This window comes from Rhinopithecus roxellana, chromosome 16 (genome assembly GCF_007565055.1).
Source record: "Rhinopithecus roxellana isolate Shanxi Qingling chromosome 16, ASM756505v1, whole genome shotgun sequence".
Lineage (NCBI taxonomy): Eukaryota > Metazoa > Chordata > Mammalia > Primates > Cercopithecidae > Rhinopithecus > Rhinopithecus roxellana.
The window spans coordinates 86,722,361-86,749,977 of NC_044564.1; the positions used below are offsets into that span (position 1 = coordinate 86,722,361).

Consider the following 27,617-nt stretch of genomic DNA (forward strand, 5'->3'; position numbering starts at 1 on the left):
AGACCAGCAGAGGCAGGAGGGAAAAGCTACAGGTGGTATCTACCTGCAGCTGCAGGAGGCGGAAGGGCACACCTGTGGAGCTCAGGGGCTGAGAGGAGGAGGCCAAGCCACCTGCCAGCCTGGGAAGGTCTCCTACGAAACCTTTCTCAAGAAGACACCACAAAAACACTCTCACAAGATGTCTCTTCCACACATGTCCGCCTTTTACTTCTATAGTAACTGCTTCATTTCTGGGCGCTAGGACAAGGCTTTTGTGATCCTCGCTTCCCTGCCTTTCTGTACAGCTTGAAAACGGCTTTCCCCAGCCCAGTGTCTGGTAGAATCCAAGGTATATGCAAGCAATGAGGTTTTACTTCCTGCATTCCCCCACTAAACAACAGAATTTAGTTTCACCTGTTTTAAAAACACACACAACTTTGCACATGGAATCCCACCATGCTCGTCTGTGGCCTCCTCCTTTCCTTTGCCATCTGGTGGTGCGATTCACCCACAGTATAGCTTGTGGGTGAAGTTCATTTGTTTTCATTATCATATGGCACTTTGTCCTATGAAGAGGTACCAATTATTAATCCAGTCTGGACTGGGCACAGTGGCTCACGCCTGTAATCCTAGCATTTTGGGAGGCCAAGGCGGGCAGATCACTTGAGGTCAGGAGTTCGAAGCCAGCCTGGCCAACATGGTGAAACCCCGTTTCTACTAAAAATACAAGAATTAGCTAGTCGTGGTGGTGTGTGCCTGTAGTCTCAGCTACTTGGGAGGCTAAGGCAGGAGAATCGCTTGAACCCAGGAGGCAGAGACTGCAGTAAGCCAACATCATGCCACTGCACTCCAGCCTGGGAGACACAGTGAGACTCCATCTCAAAAAAAAAAAAAAAAAAATCCAGTCTGCAGCTGACAGATGTTCACAAGCAGCAATGCTAAGAAAGCCCAGGTCTCCTCTGTCCTCTGGTGGGGCAACGCAGCTAACTGCCTGCCTCTGCCCCACCCCAGGTCAGGGGGCTGTGCCAGCTGATGTCAAGTCTGAGGGCGGCTGGAGGAGCTGCTGCTCACAGGATCCTGCACTGGGGCGAGTTCTGGAACTTCTCCAAGCTTTGGTTTTACCAGGCTGCCCAGTTACGAATGACAGCTCACTCCTCCACCTCTGCCACCTGGGCAGTAGCCTCAGCCAGGTGCCAGGCAGGAATCCTTCAAATCACATGAGCCCTGCCCATTCAGTCTGTCTGTCTGCTGCATTGCACGTACTAGCTGCAGTGTTCAATATATTGGTGATTTTTGTTTGCAACTTCAGTCAATGCCAGTGTCTTTCTAGAGGAAAGAAATTATGGTAATTTAAGATTATTAGATTGGAAAATCATCACAAGAAAATTAATAAAATCATTTTTCTTAAAAAAAAGTGTATTCAAGGAAAACAACTTTAAAAGTTCACTTGAGATAAATATGTGTGTGTGTGTTTGTGTGTGTACACACGGTATTAAATCATTCCTTAGGAATTTCTGTTCTGCATTGCTTACTGTTTTTTTTGTTTTGTTTTGTTTTTGAGACGGAGTCTCACTCTGTTGCCCAGGTTGGAGTGTAGTGGCATGATCTCAGCTCACTGCAACCTCCGCCTCCCAGGTTCATGCCATTCTCCTGCCTCAGCCTCCTGAGCAGCTGGGACTACAAGTGCCCACCACCATGTCTGGCTAGTTTTTCGTATTTTTAGTAGAGACGGGGTTTCACCGTGTTAGCCAGGATGGTCTTGATCTCCTGACCTCGTGATCTGCCCACCTCAGCCTCCCAAAGTGCTGGGATTACAGGCATGAGACACCGTGCTCGGCCTGCTTACTGGTCTTAAACAGCCATGTCATGAGATGACACCACATCCACTATAAAAAAAAAAAACTTGTAATAATAAAAAAAAAATCACCAAATATGACAAGCTGAAACTTTGGCTGTTTAAGAGGGGGGCGGGGAGAAGCCTTGCCATATTAAAAGAATCCCCCTGCTCTTTGCACTTTATGAGCACTACCCAAGGTAAGCGATCTTAAGGGGCTTGGGGAAGAAGGCCAAGCAATTAAAGGACCAGCAGTGGTTCTCAAAGCCATCTCATACATTTTTCTTGTCCCAGTTGTCTCATTTTCAAGATGTTTTACGTGTTTTAAAAGGAGAAGACAAATTCCACTTGTGCATAAGAAAATTTCTTAACATCCAGTGTTCTTAATCTATACAGATTTGGCAGGTAGAAAAAAATATATAGTTTTCATCGCTGTTGTAGGTTTCTTACTTCTAAGCTACAAGGTAGAAGTAAAAGAATAAGGGATGCAGGCTACGGCGCCACGTGTTCACACATTCTAAGTGGAACACATAAAAGAAAAAAATGACCGAACCATACTTTTTTTTCATCGTCAAACTGCCACTTTAAATACGTATTTAGGAAAAAGAGAAATTACCCATACTCCCCCTACCCTCACAAAACTGGTTTCATTTTTGCATGTTGACGTCTAAGCTTTTACTGCCTCGTCCAGGAGTTTATTTAGGGATTTATAGTTTATTAGGCAATTAAAATCTTTACCGTGTTCCTTAACCTGGGCATACCTTATGTGTGTAATTCTCCCTCTGGATCCTGAAAGATGTGTTCACTGCAACTTAAAGAAGGAAAAATTGCCCCTTTGAAATGCTCAACTTAGCCTATTAGTTTATAAAGGCAAATTAAACCAGGCACCACCAGGCCATTTCAGAACCAAGTGAGCCACTCAGACTGTGGATTAACCTGAAGGCCCCGAGAGCCGGGACCAGGACCAAGCACACACACAGTGTCGGGTGAGGGGCTGGGGTGCCCTTGTGCATCTCCTGCAGCCTCTCCCCTCCTCGCACCTGAAACATTCCTGACTCACCAGTCATGCCACGCCTGGTTGCAGCCGCTATCTTTTCTCTCCTCGGCATAAACTACCTTTTGTATAGAACAGACATGAAAACACCCTGAGATCGGACCCCAGGGTTTCATTCCGAGTTAAGATCTCATCTTCAAAACCCTCCACTTCTGACGTTACCACTGGGGGATGGGTCTGTCACGGCCACTCCAGCATGACTGTCTGCCCCTTGGGAATGGAGACCCCAAGCACCACAGCCAGTGCAGGAGACCCCGCTGCAGTCAGAAAACGCAATCGCTCCTGTTAGAGCCTTTTTAAAAGAGTAAAGGCATTGTGTGTCTAAGTATTAACCATGACAGATGTTATGAGTTTGCACGAAACCTGGCATTCATAAAAGCAGTGCTCCATTCTGGAGCTTTAAATAAAAGGGCACAAAGAACAAGAAAATCGTTTTTCGGCACACAGTAGAAGTCTACCTCAGCAGAAACTAGAGAGAAGTTCCCTGTGGACTCCAAGGAAAATGAGATAAATTTCAGTTTGGGAGAGAGGGAAATCTAATAACAGAATCCTGGGCAACAAGTCAAAAATGACATTAAAATAAAGACACAAAAAGCACACACTACACAACACCCAAGGCCCTCCGCACTGGCTGCGCGCAGGCACGTGGCAACACAAGCGTGGGATGACAGCAGCTTAGGAATGAATTCACCAATTAACAAGATGAAGGGGCTCGGGAGGGGGGGCAGCGGGGGGCTGGGTGTATTCTGTGTTTACCAAAACACCTCCTCCAATATCCTGGCCTGATTCGTGGTGCTGTCAGATGGGGGTGTGTGTGTGTGTGTCTGTGTGTAAGTACAGGCATGTGTGCCTGTGTGTATATGTGTGCTGTGTGTGTGTTGTATGAATGTGGGAGGGGCGTGTCTCTGTGTATATGGTGTATGTGTGTATGTGTGTGGTGTGTGTTGTGAGTGTGGGTCTGTGGTGTTTGTGTGTATATGTGTGGTGTGGGGGTATACGTGTGAGGATATGTGTGCATATGCTGTGGGTATGTGTGATGCGTGTATGTTGTGGGGAGGTATATGAGTGTGGTGTGTCTGTGGTATATGAATGTGAGGGAATGTGTTTGTGTTTGTTGTGAGTGTGTGTGTCTACGGAAGTATGTAGCGTATATTGTGTGTGTGGTGTGAGAGGTATATGTGTGGGGATACATGTTTGTGCATACGGTGTGGGTATGTGTGGTGTGTGTGTGTTATATGTGGTGTGTGTGCTGTATGTGTGGTGTGTGTGCGCTTTTTGTGTGGTGCGTGTGTGTGTATGTGTGGTGTGTGTGTTATGTGTGGTGTGTGTGTGCTGTATGTGTGGTGTGTGTGCTGTATGTGTGGGGTGTGTGTGCTGTATGTGTGGGGTGTGTGTTATATGTGGTGTGTGTGTGCTGTATGTGTGGTGTGTGAGCTATATGTGTGATGTGTGCTGTATGTATGGGGTGTGTGTGTGTGTTATATGTGGTGTGTGTGTGCTGTGTGTGTTATATGTGGTGTGTGTGTGCTGTATGTGTGGTGTGTGTGCTGTATGTGTGATGTGTGTGTGCTGTGTGTGGTGTGTGTGTGCTGTATGTGTGGCATGTGTGCTGTATGTGTGGCGTGTGTGCTGTATGTGTGGCGTGTGTGTGCTGTGTGTGTGGTGTGTGTGCTGTGTGGTGTGTGTGGTGTGTGTGTTGTGTGTGTGCTGTGTGTGTGGCGTGTGTGTGCTGTATGTGTGGCGTGTGTGTGCCGTATGTGTGGTGTGTGTGCTGTATGTGTGCTGTGTGTGTGTTATATGTGGTGTGTGTGTGCTGTATGTGTGGTGTGTGTGCCGTATGTGTGGTGTGTGTGTGCTGTATGTGTGGGGGGGGTGTGTCATATGTGGTGTATGTGTGCTGTATGTGTGGTGTGAGTGCTGTGTGTGCTGTGTGTGTGCTGTATGTGTGGCGTGTGTGTGCTGTATGTGTGGTGTGTGTGCTGTATGTGCTGTGTGTGTGTTATATGTGGTGTGTGTGTGCTGTATGTGTGGTGTGTGTGCTGTATGTGTGGGGTGTGTGTGTTATATGTGGTGCGTGTGTGGTGTGTGTGTTATATGTGGTGTGTGTGTGCTGTATGTGTGGGGTGTGTGTGTTATATGTGGTGTGTGTGTGCTGTATGTGTAGTACGTCAGTGTGGCATGCATACATGTGTGTCTGCCTCTCTACTGGGTGATGTGTCCCCGGGGGAGCCTCGGAAGCCAGAAGTCGGTTTTCTCCGCCGACACTCCTAAAGATGCTTGCCTTACCCAAGGCCAAGCAATGCAGTCAGGGCGGGGAAGGATGTGGACCTCTGATGGACCCACCCTCCATCAGAGAACCAGGCCAGGCTTCCGGTAACAGGACTCGGATCCATACTGTCCCTGTGCAGACGCATGCCTGCAAAGCAAGTGCAGAATAAAGAAGAGAGAGAAAGAGAAGGAAAGAAAGGAGAGAAAAAGCATAAAGAGGAGAGATGGTCAAAAGCGAGTATTCTCAAGAAATGGACAGCAGGGGAGGGAAGGAGTTCTTCTTTTCCTCATCCCCTAATTGCTCGAACATACTCCTGATCCCCAAGTGTCATGAAGATCTACTGTCCTGATTACTATTACTGCTGTCGAGATCAGGAACAGCCAACACATGTGTGCCAGGTGCCATGCCTGTATTATCTCCTTTAATCCTCACAATGACCCCATTGTTATCCCGATTAACAGCTGAGGAAACTGAGGTACCAAGAATGCAAGTCAATAGCACAGGCACCAGAACCGAAACGCTGGCCCTTGGGTGCCGTGTCCTCACCCTAGGCGTCAGTGTCTCATGCCAGAGGCCAATAGGATGCCACATGCATGGGCACTCTCCACAGACTGTGACCTAAAGAACAGCGCAGCCAGCCCACTTCCAATTGTCCACAGCTTCTCTGCCTCTGAGGCAACAAGGAGAAATGGGCGGGGTTTGCCCAGACAGGTACTTTGAATATTCCGGTATCTTAATTCCACCTCTGGAATTAAAAGCTCGGCAGGGAGGGGGCCAATGCCCTCAGTGGTCCATCGTGTCCAGGAGACAGAAAGAACTCCACTGACTCAAGAGAGGGCAGCGGGCAGGAGGTACCAGGGCTCCTGCCACTCCCCTCCTCCTCCCCCAAGAGCCCAGAGGCCTCCTCCAGGCACATGTCACTGATGTGCTGCTCTGCATCCAGCTGGCACGCAGAAGCCACCTAATTCTCTGCAGCTCTTTGCTCTCCCACAGCAATAGTGAGGGGGGCACCCCCTCGAGAGGTGCCTTCCCCCTCTCTTGACCAGAGGTGAAAACACAAGATGCTCCCAATCGAGAGCTGCCTAAACGCCCTTGCACTAGAGCCCCTCGGATGCGGCATTCGGGGGTTTCTTTTCCTCTTTACACTTAAAAAATATTTGCTAAATGGATATGAATTTAAAAGAGAACAACTAGAAGCAAAAATCAGAGAAAAGAAAACCCACACAGAATGCATTTACATGTGCAGGAGGGAGAGAGCGTGTCAGAGCTGGAGGGAGCGGCCACAGTTACCCAGGAAATACAGAAGAAACAGAAGGCGGCCCGCGGCCCTGCGAAGGGCTGGGTTGGCTGCTGCAAAGACCCCGAAGACACGTACAGGAACTAGCGGATGTCCTCGACCTCTCGTGGCTCCTGGAATGAGGGCCTCAGAACACAAGCAGGTACTGTGCAGGAGCCCTAAAGTCAGTGGGGTCTGAGCCAGGTGGCCCTCCATGCCCACCCCGGGGCAGGTCAGGTGCATGACCAGGTTAAAGGCTCAGACGGCCCCATCAAGACAGTCTGTTGTATCCTAGACTTTTTTTTAAAGAAACGTTCTCATTTCTGACATAATGCATCGTTCCTGACAGCCCTCGGTGCCTTTAAGAAGCAGTGATCCAGATGAGAGGCATGGGTGGGGAGTAGGGGCTGTTGACTTCCATTCTCTCTTTCTAAGGAGAAAATGGACTTCTCCTAAAGGGCTGTGACGCCCAATCCCACTAGCCTGCTCACACTTACAAATTACTATACATCTAGAGACTCCACACAACTACAGGTCCTCCGCATGCATGTCGATGTCTGCGGGTGATAAATCACAGGGAACACCGGGGCAGCAGGAGGAGCCCCAGTAGAGACAAGCCCCGTGGCACCACCCCCGGCTCCAGGCTCTGCACATGCCCCGCCTGGCTGGACTATGTCTGCTTCTCATTGAGGAATGAGTGACTTCGTTTACTTAGAAGGGCTCCGCAGAGTTTCTCTAAAAATCTCAATTCGAACCACAACCAACCCCCACGCTGGTTCCAGCCACTCCCAGCCCTGGGCTGCCGGCCCCGCTGTCTGCACCTTCTGGCCTCTGAAGGCCACTTTCCTGCAGAGCAGGGCCTTTCAACAGCCACTCTGGCACTAACGGCCATCCACACACTCTCCTTCTAAATGCTTTTTCATCCCTGCAGCGGGGCGGAGGAAGGGAGGGGGCCATCAAACACGGAGCTGCACACGTTTCAGCAGGCTGCCCTGAGCCAGCAGCATAAATCAGAACGTGTTTTCCTATTTCAGGGTGGAGGAAATGGTTCTCCAGCAAAGTTCCCTACCGTTTCTTAAAGTGATTATTTTGATTTAAACTGCTGCCCGGTGGCTAGACTTCTAGCTACCAGTTTCAGGTCGTCTGTCCTGGGAGCCGAGAGCACAAAGGAACACTGTTTGCAGGTTCCTGGGGGCCTCCTCTGGGCCGCTGCATGAGATGGGCTCTCAGCCTCCACGCTCCTGCACCTTCCACAGACCAGCGCTTGTTCCTCGCCTAGGGAGCTGCCAGCCCCAAATACACCGCCTCCTTCGTGCCACTCGCCATCACGCAGGCTGTGGTTTTACTTCTTCCTGCCGTCCTCCAAGTATCAGGCTCTCTCTGTGTCTGAAGAGAACCTATGAATTTTGGGAAGGACACAATTCAGTCCACAGCGAATCTAAAATCCACTGTGCAATATTCTTCGTTTTAGGAGGCGGCAGCTGGGGCTGAACTTTCTCAAAGTCGTCCTAAAGAACTGCAGCCCCGGACTGGCCCCATGTCCAGCCCCCTACACTGGTGAGATGTTGTCCTATTAAGTGTAATAGGTTCGTGGCTACCAGAACCTACACCATTGGGACGGTTGAAAAGAAAACCAGAAGCTGAATGAGTTCACGAGGCAAAACGGCTGTGTTTAGTAATGATTTTTTATACTCCCCCTCTGTATACAGAATAGCAAGCCTCGCCCCAGGTCCTTGCATGCTCCCGTGGGACAGAGAAGGCGGGGCGGTAGGGGGGAAGCAGGAGCAGGAAGGGGAGATGTCATTCCTGCGTTTTCTACACATGCATCCTAATGTAAAGTAACCATTTCATGGTTTGCAAAAGATTGCCAGACAAAGCAAAATGCATGCATGACACAGTTCAAAATTATGAATCCAATCCAGCATAGACAAAGTTACAGGGGCCTGCAAGCGGAGAGGCAGTTTTGTATTTTCTGCCCTCCCCACCCTACGCCCAAGGTGGAATGAGGAAACTTTCTCAGAAAAGGGCCCTCCGTCCAGCGACACCAGAGCACAGTGAGAGCCTCTGCACGCACCCCTCCCCATCACCCAGCACCCTCACTCCCAGTGTCGGGCCTGGGTGGCCCAGGGTGAGAGCCTGTCCTGGGGAAGTCAGGCCCTGACCACCTGGTGAGTCTCTTCTAGGAATGCTGCAACCAGCCAGAACCACAAGGCCATGCCTGCCCCCAAATCCAAGACTTTCAGGTGATCTCACTGTGTGGATCTTAGGCAAGAGGATGTTCACAGAGACATCCATCCCAGCGCACCATCCCATCTAATTCTTACCCAAAACTCACCACGGGTCAAGCATATGCATGAGGGGAGTTCCCAGTCAGCACCTTTCAGAAGCCAGCCCCCACCCTCACGCACACCCAAAGCGTGCTCACACCGAAGCATGCTTTTAATCAGCTTTGCTGGGGTATAATCTACATGTAATAACACATACCCAGGCTGGGCGTGGTGGCTCACATCTGTAATCCCAGCACTGTGGGAGGCTGAGGCGGGCAGATTCCCTGAGGTCAGGAGTTCGAGAAGAGGCTGGCCAACATGGCGAAACCCCATCTCTACTAAAAATGCAAAAATTATCCAGGCAGTGGTGGCAGGTGCCTGTAATCCCAGCTACTCTGAAGGCTGAGGCACGAGAATCACTTGAACCCGGGAGGTGGAGGTTGCTGTGAGCTGAGATAATGCCACTGCACACCAGCCTGGGCAACAGAGCGAGAATCCATCTCAAAAAAAAATAAAATAAAATAAGTGTACCTTATGAAGAGCTCTGATAAATGTCTACACAGATGCAACCACCACTACAGTCCCCACTGAGAAGCACCTGGCAGAAGAGGCAATACCATGGCAGTTGCAGCCAGAGGTGACTAACACTCACACAGGGAGCCGCTGGGTGACACCAACCCCAGGATGCCTCCGGCTGGGCTTCTACAACAATGGAGCCCAGGCAAGGCCTGCTATTCTCTATCTGGATGACCTTGAGAAGTTAAGCCTCAGTCTCTTCATCTTAAAGCTTGGAATACTGTAGCGTAGATTACAGGCCTTGCCATGGAATGAAGTGTGTCCCCACAAAATATGTCGAAGCCTGAACCTCAGTATGACGGTGTTTGTAGTCGGGGCCTGTAGGGAGGCAGTCAAGGTTAAAAGGGTCAAAAGGGAGCTTCCAATTCAACACAGCTGGCATCCTACAAGAAGAGGAAGAGACACTGGCACTCACTCTTCCCACCCCATGAGGATGCAGTGAGAAGGCGGCCATCTACAAGCCAAGAAGAGAGCCCTCACCAGAAACCAAATCTGCTAACACCTTCACTATGGACCTCCAGCCTCCATACTGTAGGAAATCAATGTCTACTGTTTAAGCTGCCCAGTCTCGGTGCTTTGTTAGGGCATCTGGAGCCTACTGAGACAGACTTTCTGCAGAGAATTGAAGGTTCTCAAGGAAATCTCAGGAGAAACCTCAGTAACCACAATGCAATGGAACTGCTCCATTCAAGCAGGCCAGGGGTTTCGGATTTCGAGTCTCGCCTGTCCCCTCAGCATTCCCCCCGATAAGCATCCTCTGCAGTGGTCCCTGAACCTCCTTTGACCTCCAGAGCTCTGGAGAAGACCCTTGAAAAGCCACTGAGCTGGAGTCTGTCTTTTCAGGTTACCACTCCCTTGCCTTCTAGGGCAGATGGGGCTCAAATATCAATGACTTCAGGAACAGAACTGTGCCTCCAGAAATTATCTGTCAAAGCAGCTATAGACATGTTTAAGAAGAGGTGCCCTTCTGGTACCCAGATAACCACAGGGTACCGTGTGGAGACAACATGGGGCAGAGCTGCGGACATCACAAGCTGAGGGAACAGCACATGCAAAGGCTCAGAGACACAAGTGGCACGGATTGGGCGGGGGGGAAATGTGGAAGGTGGAGGATGAGTGCAAGGAGGGAATGTGGGTTCAAGGTGGGAGTGGCCCCATCCTTCTTAAAGCAGGATTCAACAGAGAAAGGAAATGAGAGCTTCAAGGCGTTAGTATGCGCAGGTCCGCAGACAGCACAGACAGGCTCGGAACCAGAAAGACAGTAGGAGTGCCTGTCCCACTGGACAGAATGCCTGACTCCCCTGGGAGGCCACTTTCCCTCCCTCCTGGACCCCTCATTAGGCCTCGCTACCATCTCCCCAACTTCCAGAGATAGTCTTTTGCAGACAAGACCTACTGCCAGGTCCCTGAACGCCCCCTTGCTCCTCTGTACAATGCACCAAAACATGGGAAGCAAGCTACATTTGCAAACCACACATATACTCCCCCAGAAAGGGCTCCCTAATGCAGTCCCCCCATTTCCCACATAGAGACTTGAGGGCGCCAGAGGGGGCCCTGCAGGGGCCAGCTCATACAGCAACAGCTCCAGTCTTTCAAAGTAAGCCTAGGCAGGCGGGACCCAACGGCACCCCAGCTCTCCTCCAGAGCTGCTTTTCTCATTTTCGTGTGCAGCCTGCAAGGGCTGGGGGTGGAGAGTAGGCCTGAGAATGACCCCCACCCCCCAGCACATAGTGGATCCTGCCCTTCCCGGCCAGGAGATGCTGGTCGCAGGAAGGAAGACATCCTTCACGTCTTCGCTGCCACCAGAAATCACACTCCCCAGAACTCAAGTTCCACTCGACCAAGCTCGAGTCAGGCTTTGATCTTGCAGGAAACACCCACGCAGAGTCACTCTCCAGGACAGGAAGGATGCAGGAGCCAGCTTCAGCAGAACTCCTGGCTAGCAGCTCTGCCTCGCAGTGTAGAAACTGTCTCAAAATGTAAAACAGATGAGCCTGTTTTAAAGAAAGTTATTTATATTGCGGAATCTTTCAGAGCAAGCAGAAACTTGAAGAGCCTTATCACCTGGGGCACAAAACCAAGGATACTCGAGTCTTCTCTCACCAGAGAAATGGATGTGATTTTTACCGACACATAACAAGGAAATGCGTTGGTTTGATGATATTTCTTGATTTCTACTTCTGATAACGTATGCATGCCAGTCCTAATCAAGAAAGAGCGGCATTCAATAAGCTGACAAAAACTCTTTTCCTGCAAATTCCCTACCTTGAAGGTCAGGATTAAGAGTGAAGCATAGAAATTAAATTAAACCAGGGGAGCGGAGCTGTATATAAACTCTGCTGGCTTTTCAGGAAAGGACTGGACCTCTGTCTGTCCACCCATCTGGAGGCAGGGCACCAGATGATGGGCGTAGATATATGGCGGCTCTGCTCAGTGCCATCTGTGTTTTAATCAATCTGGCTAACGCTTAAGTTTTTAAAAATAACATTTGGGGCCAGGCGCGGTGGCTCATGCCTATAATCCCAGAACTTTGGGAGGCTGAGTATCACCTGAGGTCGGAAGTTCGAGACCAGCCTGGCCAACATGGTGAAACCCTACTAAAAATAGAAAATTAGCCAGGTGTGGTGGCACGTGCCTGTAATCCCAGCTACTCGGGGGACTGAGACAGGAGAATCGCTTGAATCTGGGAGGCAGAGGTTGCAGTGAGCTGAGATCGCTCCACTGCACTCCAGCCTGGAAGTGACTCTAGGGCTTGCTTGCTTGAGATCACTTTGGCCATCCTTACCATGGGACCAAACCCTTTCTTGTGTGGTTTTGTAATTTCAGGAGAATCACAGGAAATGTTCCCACAAACTCTTCTTTACCTCCCAACGATGGTCAGATGAGATTTCCAGGTTTTTCTTGATTTCAACAAGGAGAATCAATCCAGGGGTGAGGAAGGAGAACAAGAGCTCAAATAAAGGGGCCCTGGAGGTACAAATAAACTGCCACATGGAAAACATCTTGACTGCCGAAAACGCAGTCTCTTCACTTTCGAAGATGTGCTTCGAAGCTCCCTTCTCTTCCACTTTCCTGTTAAAATGAACACTTCCAGATTTGGCTTTATCTAGTGGAAACCGAAGGCCGACCGACCTTTACCGGCGGGATCTGACGGCGTGATGTCTCACAGAAAGTTCTCCCCTCCCAGACATGGGTCCCTCGGCTTCCTGCCTTGGAAGCACAGCAGCACGCATCGTGGGAAGGTGAAGAGCTTCCCTAAGGATGACCCGTCCAATCCGGTCCACCTCACAGCCTTCCTGGGATACAAGGCTGGCGTGACCCACATCATGCAGGCAGTCGACAGGCCAGGATTCAAGGTGAACAAGAAGGAGGTGGTGGAGGCTGTGACCATTATGGAGATGCCACCCATGGTGGTTGTGGGCATTGTGGGCTACATGGAAACCCCTTGAGGCCTCCAGACCTTCACTGATGTCTTCATCCGTCTCCAGATACTGATGTATTCGCTGAGCACATCAGTGATGAATGCAAGAGGCGTTTCTATAAGAACTGGCATAAATCTAAGACGAAGGCCTTTACCAAGTACTGCAAGAAATGGCAGGATGAGGATGGCAAGAAGCAGCTGGAGAAGGACTTTAGCAGCATGAAGAAGTACTGCCAAGTCACCTGCATCATTGCCCACACCCTATGCACCTGCTTCCTCTGTGCCAGAAGGCCCCCCTGATGGACATCCAAATGAACGGAGGCACTGTGGCCAAGAAGCCGGACGGGGCCCGTGAAGAGGCTTGAGCAACAGCTACCTGTGAACCAAGTGTTTGGGCAGGATGAGATGATAGATGTCATCGGGGTGACCAAGGGTAAAGGCTACAAAGGGGTCACCAGTAGTTGGCACACCAAAAAGCTGCCCCACAAGACCCATGGAGGCCTGCGCAAGGTGGCCTGTATTGGGGCATGGCATCCTGCTCTTGTGGCCTTCTCTGTGCCACACGCTGGGCAGAAAGGCTACCGTCACTGCACTGAGATCAACAAGAAGATCTATAAGACTGGCCAGGGCTACCTTATCAAGGACGGCAAGCTGATCAAGAACAATGCCTCCACCGACTATGACCTGTCTGACAAGAGCATCAACCCTCTGGGTGGCTTTGTCCACTATGGTGAAGTGACCAATGACTTTGTCCTGCTGAAAGGCTGTGTGGTGGGAACCAAGAAGCGGGTGCTCACCCTCCGCAAGTCCTGGCTGGTGGAGACGAAGCGGCGGGCTCTGGAGAAGATGGACCTTAAGTTCATTGACACCACCTCCAAGTTTGGCCATGGCCACTTCCAGACCATGGAGGAGAAGAAAGCATTCATGGGACCACCCAAGGAAGACCGAATGGCAAAGGAAGAAGGAGCTTAATGCCAGGAACAGATTTTGCAGCTCATGGGGTCTCAATAAAAGTTATTTTCCACTGGGGAAAAAAAAGAAAAACAAAACACTAACACTTCCAAGGAAGCCGGCTAGAAAGAACCCTGGGCTCCGCCCCGACTCCCACCCCAGGCCACTGTTTATATGTAATCCGTAGCCCTAGAATCAAGTATGATTTCCTGAAGAATGTGGACTTCTGGAGATTACTACAGAGTATCTGACCTTCTGTTTCATTACGCTGTTATCGTGCTTCATTATACCCTTACATTTCGAACTTCCTTTTATACTATGCAAGTATTATGTGAATACACTCCTCTCTGAGTCACACTTGTAGATAAAGCTGAAGTCCCCTGGACATAACTTCAACCTCCCCAGATAAAAGCAGTTAGTACTGTGTCATTTACGCTCTCAGGTCTTCCTCTGCCTGTAGGAATATGGTGTTTTGAACATGCTGTTTGGCCTAAAGCACCAAACAAACTATCTACGTGCTGTTTTGCAAATGACTTTTCGTTGAGCTATAACTTGGAGATCTTTGAGGTTTGAGCCACCTCGGTTTTTTTTTTTCATTGCTGTGTAATATTCCCTAGCACTAATATTCCATATTTATGGGTTGGTTTTCTGGTCGTTTCCAAAACAGTAAACACTTAGTTATCATGTTTCTTTTTCTCCCACAAACAGCATTGCCATAAATATCCTCATACTGACTTCTCTGTGCCCTGAGCTCAGTGTGCCTGGAAGGCAAATCCCAAGACATAGAATTACCGGGTTCATGGGTGTACCTGTTATTGATTTTAAGGACAGCTGACTGTCCTCCAAAGCAGATGTGGTAATCTACACTTCACCGTTTATTAAAATGCCCAGTTCCCCATACCCTCACCTTAAACCCTGCTGATACGATAGCTTGAAATCATAACTTATGTTATTTTATGTTTCCTAATATAGTGTGGAAGATGGAATAAGGATCCACCCAAGATGGCCACATCCTAATCCCCAGAACCTGTGACCACGTCGCCTTACGTGGCTAAGGGGACTTTGTGGGCATGATTACATTAAGAATCCTGAGATGGGCTGGGCACGGTGGCTCACGCCTGTAATCCCAGCACTTTGGGAGGCCAAGGTGGGCAAATCACGAGGTCAGGAGATCGAGACCATCCTGGCTAACACAGTGAAACCCCATCTCTACTAAAAATACAAAAATTAGCCAGGCGTGGTGGCGGGCGCCTGTAGTCCCAGCTACTTGGGAGGCTGAGGCAGGAGAATGGCATGGACCCAGGGAGGCAGAGCTTGCAGTGAGCCAAGATTGCGCCACTGCACTCCAGCCTGGGCGACAGAGCGAGACTCCGTCTCAAAAAAAAGAAAAGAAAAGAAAAGAAAGAAAAGAGAAGAGAAGAGAAAAGAGAAGAGAAGAGAAGAGAAGAGAAGAGAAGAGAAGAGAAGAGAAGAGAAGAGAAAGAAAAGAAAAGACGGGAGGGGAGGGGAGGGGAGGGGAGGGGAGGGGAGGGGAGGGGAGGGGAGGGGAGGGGAGAGGAGAGGAGAGGAGAGGAGAGGAGAGGAGAGGAGAGGAGAGGAGAGGAGAGGAGAGAAGAAAAGAAAAGAAAAGAAAAGAAAAATCAATTCCATATATTCCATAGGTCTGTGTGTGGATTATCTATTCTCTTCTTTTGATCTATTTGTCTATTTAATTACGACAACACATTTTGACACTGGGTAAAGCAAGGTTCTCACGATAATTTCACTTTTTCAAAACTGTCTTGGTTCTTCTTGCTCATTTTCAGTTTTAAATGGACTTCAGAAACAGCAAGCCAAATTCTATGAAATACTTACTGGGATGCTAGTTGGAACGGTATTAAATTTATATTTTAATTTCGAGAGAACAGATATCGTTACAATATTACTTTCCCAGTACCAACAGGGTTTTCTGGCCAGGTGTGGTGGTTCATGCCTGTAATCCCAGGACTTTGGGAGGCGGAAGCGGGTGGATCACGAGGTCAGTACTTCCAGACCAGTGTGGGCAACATAGTGAAACCCCATCTCTACTAAAAGTACAAAAAATTATCCGGGTTTGGTAGTGTGTGCCTGTAATCACAGCTACTCGGGAGGCTGAGACAGGAGAATCGCGTGAACCTGGGAGGCAGAGGTTGCAGTGAGCCGAGATCGCGCCATTGCGCTCCAGCATGGACGACAGTGCAAGACTCCGTAAAAAAATAATAACATAACATAACATAACAAAATAAGACAATAGGGTTTTCTTCTCCAGTTAGTCTAATCTTCTTTCAAATTTTTCAGTGAAGTCTCAGGAGTGTTGAGCATTTCTCACTAAGGTTACTCCTGGGTATCTGAACGGCTTCGCTGCTACTGTATTTTATTTTTTTCTATTACTTGTTTTTATGGTTACAGGTATATACAAATACCACTGATGTTTCTAAGTTGGTCCTGAATCCTCCAGCCAACCCACTACATCTCTGTATTGGTGCTAACATTTTCCGTTGAGTCCCTTGCATTCCAAATAGAGACAACTGAACCAACCACAACTAATGAGAGTTTTATCATTTTACAAAACATATACCTAACGTTTGCTTCATTTATCTCCCCCACTTGGAGAAATTCTGCCATATCCAATAAACTCATGTGGCTCTTTGCAACGTCCTAGTGTCTCTGAGACCAGCTTCATCTTTCCTGACAGTGGCTATGACTGCTGTACAGCTATGACTCCATCCCAGATGGTGAAGGGAGCTGCGTTCAAAACATCATACAGGAGGATTTCCTGAAAGAGATACAGGGGGCAGCATTTTATCTTTTCTTCACACCAGGAAACTTGAGCCCATCTGGATTCAGTTGAAAGGGCAGAGTCACAAATAAATGGGGGGAAAACATACACACACACACACGATGTTAAGTCCCTAAGAAGTCAGTAAAAAATAGGGTCCATGTAACAGGCCAAGGAACTGTCCTTCAAAAAGGTAAAGAAATCATTCCTATCCTAATAGGAAAGAAGAGGACAAGGATGCCTATAGGAAAATGGACCAAGAGCTTGGGGGATTTCCCTCCTGAAGACTTCTTCCTCCTCTGAAGAGAGTGAAGAGAAGGGAGATTTCTGGCCTTCCCACTGGCACAGGCCTCTGCCACCGGACTCAGTGCAGCACTGGACATGGCTGCCCCTCCCGGGCTCGCCACCTTTCTTGCTCCCTCTTCAGCGCATGCTCCGTGAGCACACTCCAGAAAGGCTGGGGGTGGGGGCTGGGGGGTGGTGAGGGTGAAAATAACAGCCATGGAGCAGGGAGGACCAGCCCCAGAGCAAGGCGATGAGGTGGCCAGGCTGTGGGAGACGCTGAGGACCAGGGCTGAGGCGTGCCGGGTCTGGTCTATGCCTGGAGTTGGGCCTTCGCCCGTGGGACTGCCAGGCCTGAGTCCAGAGACCAACAGAGCAGGGCTCCTCCGGGGTGGGCCTGATCAGAGGGCACCAGGACTCAACGGCCAGATGGGGTTTAAAGACCCAACCAGAGTTCCTGGGAAAGGTGACCATGCTGTGAATGGGTAAGGTGTGCCCAAGAGATGACGTGAGGTGGAAGAAGGGGAGGTGGCACCAGAGGACACAGCCGGGGGTCAGAAAGGGGGCACTGGGGCAGAGTGAAGCAGAAGGTCCCGGAAGGTGTGGCTCCACACAAATGGCCTTTGCAGACACAGTACTGCGACAAGTCAGGGTGGGAGGGCAGGTGCAATCCAGCCTCCAGCCGTCCCCTACACCCTGATCAACATAAGAGACTCAGGTGGGTACAGGACCCACTCTAGAACCCCGAGGAGTGGTACCCACCCCTATAACAACAGGCAGCACTCCTTAGACCAAGGGCTAGCTCACCCCCTTGGTCCTCAGCTCTGGGTACTGGCTGCTAATTGAAGACGACAGGACATGTCCCACTCGACATCCCGCTCCGAGACAGCGACAGTGCCCAGGATGATGCCGTGACAGTAACACATGCAGAGCCGAGTTGGTCAAATTTCATGCATGAATATTTGACTCGGCCTGATGGGGCTGTGGGCAGCACTGACTGGGAAATGGCAGAGACATGACATCTGAGAGGAAGCAGCAAGCTGTGAACAGAGAGAGGCTGCGTGAGACACTGAGGAACAGTGTTCCTCGCCCAATATCTGTAATATTTCCATCACAGATTGGGCTCCCCAAGAAGTCAATCCAGAGTGCATTTGGGAGACGAAGTCAGGGGGCCCTGGAAGTGCAGTTGGAAGGAGAGGAGAAGGGGAAGAGGCCCAGAGGTAGTGCATGAGCAGGTTCCTGCTATGGGCAACACCACGCAAGACACTGGGCCCCTGTGGGAGGCCACATAGACCCTACATCTCAGAGCTGCCCACCCCACAGGCAAGGCGGCTGGAGCATTCACTACCCAATGAGGGCTAATTGTTGGAGGACTGCTGACAGCAGAGGATGCAACGGCTCCCAGTACCCCAGTGTACCTAGACTGTAGACCAAGTACCCTGGCCAGAAAAGGCCTGTGACCAAGTCACAAGGGCTTGGAGTCGGCAGCCTGCAGGAGGTGGTGAGGCATAGGATGGGGCCAGTGGCAACACTCTCCACTACATAATGACCCAGGCTTGACTGGCATAGTCTTTTCTTGTCACAGACACACTCTGCTGCTGCTGACCTTCTATTCAAAGGCAGTACTCCATTTACAGAGTTGTCACTACAAAGTAATGAGGCAGTAATTTCATTTTACCCTGAATCCCTCAGTGAAGGAGACTGGCCTTCCTATTGCTGCCCCAGTTTTGTAGATGAAAAAAATGAAGAGTAAGTGTCCTCTTTTAAGGAGCCGAGGTCATGTGATAGGAGGATTAGGAGTGCAGGACAAGAATCGCAGGGCCCTGGAGTCTCCGCTGCCTCTGAGAGGGCTGCAAAGTGGAAGGTGGTTGGTAAGCTGGAGGTCTCAGACCTAAATGCTGGATCAAGCAAAACCACTTACACACGCACTTTTAGAATAAGACCTCACTGCTTTGCCTCTCGTTAGAGGTAAGGTTTGAATTGTAGAGTGCTGTTTAAGTAGCATTGCCACCGGCCATTTGGCTTGGATGAGCCAGCAGGGAATTAGCAAAGGCTTTTATTTTAAAAACTACTTTAATCCATCAATTAGAATAATTTGTAACTAGAAGATATGCCTCCAATATTTTAGTAAAGGCAAATGGAAACACACATCAATAGGTTATATTACAACTGATGATAAAATGCTTCAAACAACATCTTCAGGAGAATGGAACTGTCCTGCAGGCCTTGTGAACATAAAATTTAACTTAATTACTCTTAAAAAATCTTAAGTTTAAATCAAATTATCACCCCAAGCCCCACCCCAAAAAGTGCCTCCCCTTATCACGCAGGACCCACATTCACATTAGAATCAATGCTCGCAGGCTGGAGGAAGCTCCTGCTGGATTGCTAATAGTTGGTCCAAGAGTCCATGCATCCTCACTCCTGGCAAGAGAGCAGCACATGCCCAGAGAGCCCAGGCCCTGCAACTTTCCTCCCACAGGTGTGTCTGAGGGTGCATGACAAGTGCTCCTGAGACAGGACTCAGTCCAGAGAGATCAGGGCACAGCATTCAGCCCTCCCGCCATGGCAGCCTGGCCCTAGGCAAGGTCAGGAGGTCATGCAGGCTGAAAGTCCTAATCCCAGGCTGAGAAGGGAGGGGTGAAGGTTCATCTCCCACAGCACTGGAACAGCCCTTTCCACTGAACAGTAACCTCCACCCCCAGTTTCCTGCCCCCAGTGGCAGGGTAAGCATCTTAGAGAAGGAAGGGACACCCAGGGGCAATCAGCCTGCCTTCGCTGGAGGAATGCTTCTCCCCAGCAGGGCAGCAGCGTGAACAAGCTTCCTCCTCTGGCTGCTGGTTTACAGATATCATGACATGGTGGCATGGTTGAGGGGAGTGGGGGAGAAGCATCTGGAAGCAGAGGACCAGCGTTAACTACACAACTCTGGGATGCGACCTCAGAGAGGAGGGACCAGGGCAGCCTTGGGGTCAGCACCCCCCAGAGAGACTGCTGCATAGGAGTCTGATACACCTGCCGGCCGGGTTAGACGCCGGGGCCGCACCATCAGGAAGATCCTGGGGCTCTGGGTTCCAGGAGCCCCCAGTGAGCCCGAGAGGCAGAAATAAACAGGTTCCGGAGGTTACCCGTAAAATCTTGGAATGCTAGGTCTTCCTAGCATTTGTTGGGACTGCCCACCAAAAAGTAAATTTAAAAGAAAAACAAATTGTCCTTGTAACCCATAAAGAAGCTGGGTGCAGTGGCTCAAGCCTATAATCCCGGCAATTCAGGAGGCTGAGGTGGGCTTGAGGCCAGGAGTTTGAGACCAGCCTGGGCAACATGGCAAGATCCTGTCTCTATGAACAAAATAAAATTAGCCAAGCATGGTGGTATGTGCCTGTAGCCCCAGCTACTTGCACGGCCAAGGCGGAAGGATCACTTAGCCCAGCAGGTGGAGGCTGCAGTAAGCTGTGGTTGCAGCACTGCACTCCAGCCTGGGCAACAAAGCGAGACCTCACTAAGCTTAAAATGCTGTAAGTTAAACCGCATGTCTGGGCTAAAGTGCATTCCCCCAAAATTCACAGGTTGAAGCCCTGACTCCTAGTACCTCATGAATGCATTTGAAGATAGACTTTTAAAGAGGAGATGAAGGTAAAACAAGGTGATATGGGTGGGCCCTACCCCAACCTGACTGGTACCCTATAGTATCCTATAAGGAGAACAGATGAAGACATAGACACACACAGAGGGACTGACCACGTGAGGAGTCAGGGAGAGGACAGCCAACTGCAAGGCAAGGAGCAAGGCCTCAGGAGAAACCAACCCTGCTGACACCTTGATGTCACACTTCCACCTCCAGGGCTGTGAGAGAATGAACGTTATTTAAGCGGCCCAGTCTGGGGTGGGTACTTACGGCAGACTGAGCAGACTAATACGATGTCCTTGTCTGAGGCTCCACCTCTGAAACAGATGGTCCATCACAACGGCGAGTCCCAACACGCGCTGGGTGCTTGCTGTGCCGGGTGTTCGCTGTTCAAGCTCGGAGTCCCCACAACAGTCCCATGCCGGGGGTATTATTTTAACCATCCACAGTGGACGAGGAACAAATTCCACCATTCTCTACTAAGGTAGTCACTTGAGGTCACCCTACTGGTAAGTGGCAGGGCCCCTGCCTTAAGGCTCCAGAACCCGTGTTCACTCCCAGAACCTATGTTCACTCCCATCCCCTAAAACAACCCCTTCACCAGGCACCTGTGCACACTCACGTGCAGTGTGGCAGAGAGGGGACTAGACCACCGCTCCTGAACCTGCCACCTTGTTTCACAGGTGACCATCAGGGAGGCTGCCCCTCCTGCAGTCAGTCACTGCCTCCTCCCCTCCCATCCAACTACGCAGGTCTAACCATTTTTAGAATCCCACACATATTACAGAAACAATTCCCCAAGCAATATGAAGGCAGCCTTTCCTTTTGCACAGGAACCACCCGCAGCCAGGCTTGACCTCACTGGGCAGGCGGTGGGGCCTAGCACGCCCCGCCACTCCAGGTCCCAGCTTGGAGCAAGGGCTTTGTGACTGCCAGGGCTTCGGCGGGATTTTTACACAGCCTTGCCTTTATGAGCAACTGCGACCAGCATGAGGAACTGAGTCAACTAAAAACACACTTTTTAAAAACATTCCAGCAGGTCATGTTCTGCAGCAGGAGACTCGCAGGCACCATTAGAAAAAGGCCTTTATAAATCCAGGGCCTGTGTGCAGAGCAGTGCCTGACTGCGTCAGGAGTCAGATGTTACACACAGGCTGCTGGGCAGGACCCAGGATGAGGGGGTGGCAAGCCCGGAGGCAGGCCCCGGTCTTCTGGGCCAGCAGGGGCAGGCAACTTCCTCCCTAAGGAGCTTAAATCCCCTCCCCTCCGCCCCCTCCCCACAGCTCCCAGCGATCAATCTCCCTGGGAGGGGCCTGGAGCCACAGGGCAGCCCTTGTTTCCCTGCAGGTTCAACAATCTGGTTTTCATTGAATGGAGTTTTTAGTGCTCTCCCACCACATTTTTCTTTAATTATGATAAAAGAGAGTAACTTAATCAAGCATAAATCCTGTTGAAATGAACAGGAGAAAATAAAGGGGTTAACTGGGAGGAGGGGGGCAGAGAGGGTGGAAAGGACGACCACAGGTCCTCCGGATTTAGGCCGCCAAGCCCAGCAAATAAAAACCAAGGCTGCTTCCCACCTAGAATCCGGTCCTAATCCTCCTGCTGGAAGAAGAAACAAAGGTTGGCCATGGCCTGCTCCACTGAAGCACCTGGGGAACAAAGACCACAGATCACCAGGCTGTGCCCAAAGACAGGACCCCGAGTTCCTACAGCCTCCAACCTGGGCTCCTATGCCTCACACCCAAGGGCTAAGGGCCGGTGGGGGCGCTGGGAGGCAGGTTACTGCTGGCAGCTCACCTGGGCCATGAGAAAGCACAGGCACACATGCGCACACACACACGCATCCACATGGGCACAGGCATCTGAGCCCAGGCGCACACATGCAGGCACCTGCGTACACATATGCACATACACGAAGGCGCACACATTCACACGGGCACACATTCACGCAGGCGCACACTGGGCACACACCTCACAGAGCAGTGGTTCTCAAAGTGCCCAATGAGAAGCAGCAGCTGCAGCCCCAAGAAAGTCCTTAGAAAAGCAGAAATCTCAGACCCACCCAGATCTGCGGGTGGGGCCCGGCAATGTGTACTTAACAAGCCTTCTGGGCTACAATTTGAGAACTGCTAGGAGGCAAAGTGTTGAGTCGAAAAACAAGATCACAATATTATCACTTCGCTTAAGGAGACATTTTGTGTGTGCACTATAGCTCACAGGCAGTAATAATAACAATAGCACTCAGCCATCCCTCAGGGCCTCCACATGCCACAGGGAGTCCTAAGTCCTGATAAGAACCAAGTCATGTAATCCAGTGCCAGCCACTCCAGCTTACTGATGAGGTTTACAGAAAGGTTAAGCAGCTCACCCAAGATCATGCAGTTATGGGGGGCAGAAGAGGAATCCGAGCCAGGCATCAGGCTCTACTGCCCACCTCCTGAACACACACAGTGCCAGATGTCACCCGGGACACCAGGCGAACAGGGTCGCCGCCAAGGAGGGATGAAGAACAAATGCTGGGAGGCCCCAGTGCAAAGGGCTCAGGAGCCGGGCAGCACGGGTCCAGCGAAGCACAAGGCCCAGCCTGGTCAGTCCGTAAGTTTGGTGACCCACAAAGGGATTCAGGGCAAGGTAAAGACCCTAGGCAGGGGTGGAACTCAGTCCTGGCCAAGAAGGAGCATCTGAAAGTATTCCTTATTTTTTTTTTTTTTTTGGAGATGTAGTCTCACTCTGTTGGAGTGCAGTGGTGCAATCTTGGCTCACTACAACGACAGCCTCCCAGGTTCAAGCAATTCTCCTGCCTCAGCCTCCTGGGTAGCTGGGCCTACAGGCGAGCCACCATGCTTGGCTAATGTTCTTCATGTCCTTATTTGCCATTTATGTATTTTCTTTGGATAAATGACTATTCAGGTTCATATTTTGACTGAGTTGCCTTTTTTACTATTTAGTTGTGTTTGGATTCGTCAGCTTGGGCTGCCATAACAAAATACCATAGACTGGGTGGCTTAAACAACAGAGATATATTTCTTACCGTTCTGGATGCTGGGAATCCAAGATCAAGGTGCCGGCAGATTTGAGGGCTGCCTTCTTGCTGTGTCCTCACGTGGTGGAGGGTAAGCAAGCTCTGGTTTCTTTTTCTTTTTTTTTTTTTTTTGAGACAGGGCCTCACTCTGTTGCCCAGGCTGGAGTGCAGTGCTCTGATCATGGCTCACTGCATCCTTGAACTCCTGGGGTCAAGCAATTCTCCTGCCTCAACCTCCTGAGTAGCTGGGACTACTGGCATGTGCCACCATGCAGAGATAATGTTTACATTTTTCTTCTGCAGAGACGGGGCCTTAGTATATGTTGACAAGGCTGGTTCTGAACTCCTGGCCTCAAGTGATCCTCCTTCCTTGGTCCCCCAAAGTGCTAGGATTGCAGGCATGAGCCACCACTCCTGGCCTCTTCTTCTTATGAGGGCACTAATCCCATCATGGGGACCCCACCCTTATGACCTCATCTAAAACCTAATGACTTTCACAAAACCCCATCTCCAAATGCCATCACATTGGCCGTTAGGGATAAGAATTTGGCGGGGAAGGGGATACATTCCGTCCATAACAGTGTTCTTTATATAATAGATAACAAGTCCCTTAACAAACATATAATTTAAAAGTATTTTCTCCCATTTTGTGTCTTTTTACCTTTTTGATGTTATCTGTTGAAGCACCAAAGTTTTTAATATTGATGAAAACTAATTTATGTATTTTGTTATTGCTTTGTCTTTTGGTATTATTTCTTAGAAACTGCTGTCTAACTCAAGGTTATGAAAAGTTATGCTGTATTCTTTTAATAGTTTTATAGTTTCAGCACTTACATGGTCTGTGACGCATTTTGAGTAAATTTTTGCATACTTAGTGAGGAAGCGTTCCAACTTCATTCCTTTATGTGCAGATGTTCATTTATTTCAGTACCGGTTGTGGAAGAGACTATTCTTTCTCTTGCATTGTTTTGGCAACCTTGTCAAAAATCAGCTGGCCTTAATGTGAGGGTTTATTTCTGGACCTCTATTCCATTCATCTGCAGGTCTGTATGCTAATTTTATACTAGTACCACACTACTTCAGTTCCTGAGAAGTCAGAGTCCTCCAACTTTGTTCCTTTTATTTGTTTCAACATTGTTTTGGCTATTCTGTATTCCTTACATTTCCATATGAATTAGAAGCAGCAGATCAATCTCTGCAAAACAAAACAAAACCTCAAAAAGTAGGTGAGGATTTTGGTAGGGATTGTGTTGAATCTACAGAAAAATGTATTTCCATCTTTAACAGTATTGAGTATTCTGATCCATAAACACAGGATGTTTTTCCATTTATTTAGATCTTTAAAAATTTCTTTAAACAATGTTTGTAGCTTTCAGAGTGTAGGCCTTGTACTTTTTTGGGAGGATTAAATTTCTTCCTAAGTAATATATTATTTTTTTAATGCTATTGTAAATGGAGTTGTCTTGGTTTCATTTCACATCGTTTATTGCTAGCATATAGAAATACAACTGATTTTTGTATATTCATTTTGTATACACACTTGATGTTTAATTGTAGGTGTCCACTAGACTAAGGAGTACCTAGAGGATGGTAGAGCATTACCTTCGGGTGTGTCTGTGAGGGTGTTTCCAGAGGAGATTGGTGTGAGAGTTGGTAGACTGAGTAGGGAAGATCTGCCCTCAATGTAAGTGGCACCATCCAATGGGCCTGGATAGAACAAAAAAGGTGTCTCTCTCCTGGAACTGAGACACCCTCCTCTTGCCTTCACACGTTAGTACTCCAGGTCTTCTGGCCTTTGGACTCCAGGACTCACACGTGGCTCCCTGGGTTCTCAGGCCTTTGACCTTGAATTGAGCCGTGCCCTGGCATCCCAGGGTCTCCAGCTTGCAGACTGCCGACTGTGTATTGTGGACTTTCTCAGCCTCCATGATCGCTGTGAGCCAGTTCCCCAAATGAATCCCCTCTCATGCATTTCCATATGTACATCCTATTGGTTCTGTCTCTCTGGCGAACTCTGACTAATACATTTCGTCTGTTGGTATGCGCTTGCTCAAAGATGGACTATCTTCCCTCTCAAGCCACCATTTCTCATGAGATCCCCCATTCACCCAGGGAGCCTTGGGGTGCTTGTTTCTTTCACAGTCACGGAGTCACCAAGCGATGCTAAGGGCTCCTCTGCTAAGGATGCCCGTTGTCTCCTGGCCTGCACCCAAGGGAACCCCACAGCCTCCCTCTCACTCTTCCCTCTCCCAGATGGCAAAGGTGTAACCTGGTCAGCGCCTGACGGGAAGGGCCTGGAACCGAGCCTTTCCTGAGAGGGCTCCTGTTTCTCCCTGTGCCTTCCTCAGACCATGCAACTGGAGTCTCCACTCGCCTCCCTGAGAAAGGCCCTGTCTGTGCTTGTTTTCAGGACGAGCTCCTTTACTCACCCGGAGCAGCGTCCAGGCCTGCAGGAGTGAGCACACCCTCGCATCCCCAGAGTGAGTTGAACAGGGCTGGGTCTTCTACGTGTGCTTTTCTTTGTGATGGTCCCACCAGGTGGAGCTGCATGTACTTACTGTGGCTAAAATACATGGTTTAGTTTTTGTTTTTTGTGTTTTTTTTTTTTTTGAGACAGAGTCTCACTGTCGCCCTGGCTGGAGTGCAGTGGCGAGATCTCAGTTCACTGCAAGCTCCGCCTCCCGGGTTCAAGCAATTCTCCTGCCCCCACCTCCCAAGTACCTGGGATTATAGGTGTGCACCAACAAGACTGGATAATTTTTTTGTACTTTTAGTAGAGATGGGGTTTCACCATGTTGGCCAGGATGGTCTCAGAAGTATTTCTCTTGTAGCCTGAGAAAGATTTGAAGGCAGCAAGGATATTTTTTGGAGTGTTCCAGACTGTGGTCCTGGGAATGATAGTCTCTTTTAAAAACATGTTTCAGGCCGGACATGGTGGTTCACACCTGTAATCCCAGCACTTTGGGAGGCAGAGGCAGGCGGATCACCAGAAGTCAGTAGTTCGAGACCAGCCTGGACAACATGAATAAGAGGCCAGGAGTGGTGGCTCATGCCTGCAATCCTAGCACTTTGGGGGACCAAGGAAGGAGGATCACTTGAGGCCAGGAGTTCAGAACCAGACTTGTCAACATACTAAGGCCCTGTCTCTGCAGAAGGAAAATGTAAAAATTATCTCAGCATGGTGGCACATGCCAGTAGTCCCAGCTACTCAGGAGGTTGAGGCAGGAGAAGTGCTTGACCCCAGGAGTTCAAGGATGCAGTGAGCCATGATCACAGCACTGCACTCCAGCCTGAGCAACAGAGTGAGGCCCTGTCTCCAAAAAAAAAAAAAAAAAAAAAAAAATATATATATATATATATATATATATGAAGAGAAAAAGAAACCAGAGCTTGCTTACCCTCCACCATGTGAGGACACAGCAAGAAGACAGCCCTCAAATCTGCCAGCACCTTGATCTTGGATTCCCAGCATCCAGAACGGTAAGAAATATATTTCTGTTGTTTAAGCCACCCAGTCTGTGGTATTCTGTTATGGCAGCCCAAGCTGATGAATCCAAACACAACTAAATAGTAAAAAAGGCAACTCAGTCAAAATGTGAACCAGAATAGTCATTTATCCAAAGAAAATACATAAATGGCAAATAAGGACGTGAAGAAATGTTCAACATCATTAGCCATCCATGAAATGCCAATCAGAACCACAATGAGATACCACACTTCACACCTACTAGTTTGCTTATAATAAAAAAGATACACAAGCACAAGTGTTAGTGAGGATGTGCAGGAAGTGCAGCCTTACATGCTGCTGGGGAAATATAAAATGGTACAGCACTGCGGCAAACCATCTGGCAGTTCTTTGGCCACCATGCCCAGCTAATGTTTACATTTTTCTTCTGTCGAGATGGGGTCTCAGTATGTTCACAAGGCTGGTTCTCAACTCCTGGCCTCAAGTGATTCTCCCGCCTTGGTCCCCCAAAGTGCTAGGATTGCAGGCATGAAGGTTAAACACAGAGCGACCAGAGGACCCTGCATATTCCACTCACAGGTATACAACCAAGAGAAATGAAAACATTAAAATGTATATAGGAACATTCACAGGAGCATTATTCGTAATAGCAAAAAAAGTAAAAACACCCCAACTGTCTATATACTGATACATTAATTAATTAATATGTGGTGTATCCATACAGTGGAACACGATTTAACTGTTTAAAAAGGATAAGGAAATGTGGTAATGTATCCCAGAACTTAAAGTAAAAGG

At 49.3% G+C, this 27,617-nt stretch overlaps 1 protein-coding gene and 1 pseudogene across 3 annotated transcripts in view; one reads left to right on the forward strand and one right to left on the reverse strand.

Moving 5' to 3' along the window:
• Positions 1-27,617, reverse strand: part of ROR2 (receptor tyrosine kinase like orphan receptor 2) — a 233,497-nt gene that overhangs the window by 116,081 nt on the left and 89,799 nt on the right. The window lies entirely within an intron of this gene.
• LOC104670380 lies at positions 12,414-13,648 on the forward strand (annotated as a pseudogene).